Raw genomic sequence first — 4482 nt, forward strand, 5'->3', positions numbered from 1 at the left:
CTGTTAGTTTGGTCAGTTTTGCACTTTTCAAAAGTTTTTTTTCCTACATTAACAAAGTTGTTGAACTCTTCCGCTTTGTCATTAAATGTCTTCGTCTTCAGTAACGTTGTTGTGTGATTTACTCTTAGGCACGATATTTCTGATGTTGTTCCACATCTGTGCTGAGTTACCATTACTTTCATAAAACTTATTGTAATTATATGTCTTTTTCGCCTCTTGAAGTTTGTCTTTTACGTGTTTCTTTGCTTCTTTATGTTTATTATAAAACTGTATATTTTGTCGATCTAATTTTAGCTTTGCTTGTAGAGTATCTCTATAATTCATCTTATCTTTCATTTCTTTGTTAATCCAAGGAGTTGGTGGTCTATTCAGTTGTTGTTGGGGCGACTTGGTCAAGAAAGGAATTAAAAACTGTGATGAGTATGTTCACCTGCTCATCAACGTCATCGGTTAGTGTGATGTTATTCAAGATGTGCGAGCTTTGTAGCAGCGCATCACAGAAGTTATCTCTGTTGTATGTAGCCATGCTTCTGAATGTTTTCTTTATTTTGGGTCGTTTAGGTTTGCTGATGTCAACTTTTGAGATAATCATGTTGTGATCTGCAATAGTACTGGGAAGGCAGTCATGGTGAACAATACTGTCTTTTTTATTTGTGATTAAAACATCAAGTAGAGTTGCACACTGAGGAGTGACGCTGGTTGGTTTATTTATTAATTGGAATAGTCCACATGCATCAGTTATTTTTCTTAGTTTGCTGTTATTAACTAGGAGGTTATCGTTAAGATCACCATGGGTTTCTTACGCAGATTAACGTGCTTAAAAACTTCTGAAAGGTAATCATATGATGCGGCAGGAGCTTTAGGATGTCTGTATACGCACCCTACTATGATTGATGGTAGTTTTGTGCATTGAATTGTAATATATATGTTATCGATCCCAAGACAGGGTTCAACGTTCCGTGATATTACTTTAGAACTTAAGTTATCTTTTATGTATAGACACACTCCACCTCCGCGGCCTTTATCATATGTCTAAATATATTATAATCTGGTACTGTAATTAGTTTATCAGGTGTTTGTTGAGGAAGCGAGAGAACATCAATGTCCCAATCATGCAACAGTAGTTTTATTTCATTGAAACTCGATAGGAGAGACTGTGCATTGATGTGCTCTATGGAATGACTAGCCCTAATTCTAGCATAACGTTCAGCGGCAGTGTCTTCTTCGCCAAGGACCTATTCTCCATAATAGTTACATAGCTTATTTTTATGACCTAATTGATAACATTTTGTACACTCTATTTTATGGTCAAACCTACAATTGGTTTGTGTGTGGTTCGTCTCACCACAGTTGTAGCACGCTCCTCGTCCTTATGGCATTGATTGTTGTGGGGGCGGTGGGGAGCCATGGGTGTGGTGGCATGTCCATGGGAAGGGTGTGGATGAGAGTTGCCTGGACGGGTGTTCGAGGGCAGGTGCTGAGGATTAGTGCGCCTCCCCTCCCCAGGTGTGGGACCAGGTGCAGTTAGGTCACCGTCTCGCCTTCCGTGCTGGCCAGGTGGGGAGAGAGAGGAGAGAGAGAGAGAGAGAGAGAGGAGAGAGAGAGAGAGAGAGAGAGAGAGAGAGAGAGAGAGAGAGAGAGAGAGAGAGAGAGAGAGAGAGAGAGAGAGAGAGAGAGAGAGAGAGAGAGAGAGAGAGAGAGAGAGAGAGAGAGAGAGAGAGAGAGAGAGAGAGAGAGAGAGAGAGAGAGAGAGAGAGAGAGAGAGAGAGAGAGAGAGAGAGAGAGAGAGAGAGAGAGAGAGAGAGAGAGAGAGAGAGAGAGAGAGAGAGAGAGAGAGAGAGAGAGAGAGAGAGAGAGAGAGAGAGAGAGAGAGAGAGAGAGAGAGAGAGAGAGAGAGAGAGAGAGAGAGAGAGAGAGAGAGAGAGAGAGAGAGAGATTTATTGAGATAAATATATATACATCTGTACAAGAGGATATATCTTATCCCAAAGGGTGGATGGGACATAAGTCTCCATCAACCTAAACAAAATCGTTGAAAACTAAGTACAATACGTAAGTCATTGAGAGCAATCACTGTTATGAAATGAAGTGATAGGAGATGAATCTTACATATAAAAACTAACCTAAACTTAATTGTTAGTGGTCTAACTTATTTATTACATACATATGTTACAATATCTGCCGTAGGATATTTGAGCTGGCGAGTGAAAAGCCAGATGACTTGATCAGTGAGGGAACTAAACGTGGCATGCCTAGCATGCGTTAGAGAGGGACACCGGAGCACGTAGTGGTGGAGAGAGTGAGCGTCAGGCTCACCACACGGCCTACACTGTTTGGCTGCCCCGCTCACCACCACTCCCAGCTCCCAAAGATATTTATAGCCCATCCTGAGCCTGGTGCAAACACTGTCCTTCCAAGCCGCCCTGTGTTTCCCATAAGTGTAGTTAGTTTCATTTGTAACACGCACATAGTGTCTAAGTGTTTCACTGTTATCACATTGGGCCACTATCTCATCTCTTTCAATATTTGTGTGTACACTCCTTATGTTTGTTTTTATCTGTCTAAGGGTCTGGCTACATTGTAAATCAATATCACATTTTTCACTGCCCAGTTTTGCCAAGTGGTCGGCTCTTTCGTTGCCTTGTATCCCGACGTGGGCCGGGATCCACAGGAACCTTATGTTTCTGCAAGGTTCTAAAGCTTGTTTCAGGGCTTTGCATTCAGACACCAGACTTTCCAGGACAGGCTTAGGGCTCACCAGAGATTCCAGCGCCCCTCTACTATCACTAAACACGCAGACATTCCCGGTACCTCCCTGCAGCAGGCCGAGTGCAAATTTGAAGGCACACAGCTCAGCCTGAGTTGATGATACACTGTCAGTCAGTCGGTAGCAACGCTCAATGTCTACATGTGTTCCATCATGGTTGGTGTGCCTGATTAGTACTCCGCACCCAGCCCTGCCATCGTCTTTCACTGACCCATCACAGTAGACATGTGTAGTATTGCTACCAACCAACTCGCTGATCATCAACTCATAGTGCACCTTTAGTTCCAATGGAGTGTACTCATCCTTTTTGTAAGGCATATGATTAATTTCCACGTCTACTCCCCTCCCTTCCCAGGGCGGCTGCAGCACCGTCCTGACGGCTTGTATCTTCATTATTGCTATAAGCGAGGAAAATATCTGCAATTCCCATTATTGTTTTTCACCCCTTGGAGGGTGCGGTTGTGGTTCACGCCTAATAGACCACTCTCATTGCCTCGTTTTGAAGAGAGAGAGAGAGAGAGAGAGAGAGAGAGAGAGAGAGAGAATTTCGTATCTTTTCATTTCTGTCTTTCTTCCTTTCTGTCTATATTCTCCTTTTCTTTATTCTTCCTCTTCTTCACTTCCTTCTTTTGTCTTCTTTCATATCCTCTTCCTTTATCTTCTATCATGTCATATCATCTTCCTTTCTCTTCTCTCATCTTCCTCTTCATCTTCCTCCTCATCTTCCTCTTCCTTCTTGTCTTCTTCCCCCTCAGTCACCTCTAAGTAAACACATGAGATTAATGCTCTCACAAACAGTATCTCTCTCTCTCTCTCTCTCTCTCTCTCTCTCTCTCTCTCTCTCTCTCTCTCTCTCTCTCTCTCTCTCTCTCTCTCTCTCTCTCTTCTTATCCTGCTCCTCTTCTTTTCTTATGTTTTTTTTTTCTCCATATCTTCATAATCTGAAATAAAGAATTGTTTAATATGAGAGAGAGAGAGAGAGAGAGAGAGAGAGAGAGAGAGAGAGAGAGAGAGAGAGAGAGAGAGAGAGAGAGAGGAAGGGGGAAGGGGAAATAGATATGCAATAACTTTATGAAGTAATAGGACATGAATGTTACTGATAAAGGATTTATTAACATGTACAGTAGTGACGCCACTGAAGACAGAAAGATTGATGAACACTAATTTGCTGTGATATCCCTTTTAATCTCTCTCTCTCTCTCTCTCTCTCTCTCTCTCTCATGATATTAATCCATTTCTTGATTTCAGATGATAAAGGGAGAAAAATAAAGTGAGAGGAAGGGAAGAGGAAGATCAAGAGAAGAAAAGAGAAGAGGAAGAGGAAGAGGAGGATCAGAAAAGGAAGAGAGGAACTGAGATGAAAAAAAAAAAAACTAAAGAAGGAAAGGAAAAAAGAAGAGAAATATACATAAAAAAGTCACAATGCCACGTAGTACATAGAAATGGTTGGTTGTTCGTATTGTCTATGCATACTTGCGCTCTTCTTTTCTCCCATAATCCCATATAATTTTCCTAGTCTCTTCCTCCACCTCCTCCAATCTCCTATTATTCCCTACTCTGTGTTCCTTCCCAAGTGATGAATGGTGGCGAGTTGGGTCAGAGTAGGATGGCAGGACTAAAGGTCTGTTTTTCAGGTCAAGTTTGCCTTGTTGTCCCAAGTGGGTGTGAAAGAATCTTTAGTAATGCACATTAAGGTGCGTTTCATGATGGCTTAA

The sequence above is a fragment of the Portunus trituberculatus genome, chromosome 5 (assembly GCF_017591435.1).
Source record: "Portunus trituberculatus isolate SZX2019 chromosome 5, ASM1759143v1, whole genome shotgun sequence".
Classification (NCBI taxonomy): Eukaryota; Metazoa; Arthropoda; class Malacostraca; order Decapoda; family Portunidae; genus Portunus; species Portunus trituberculatus.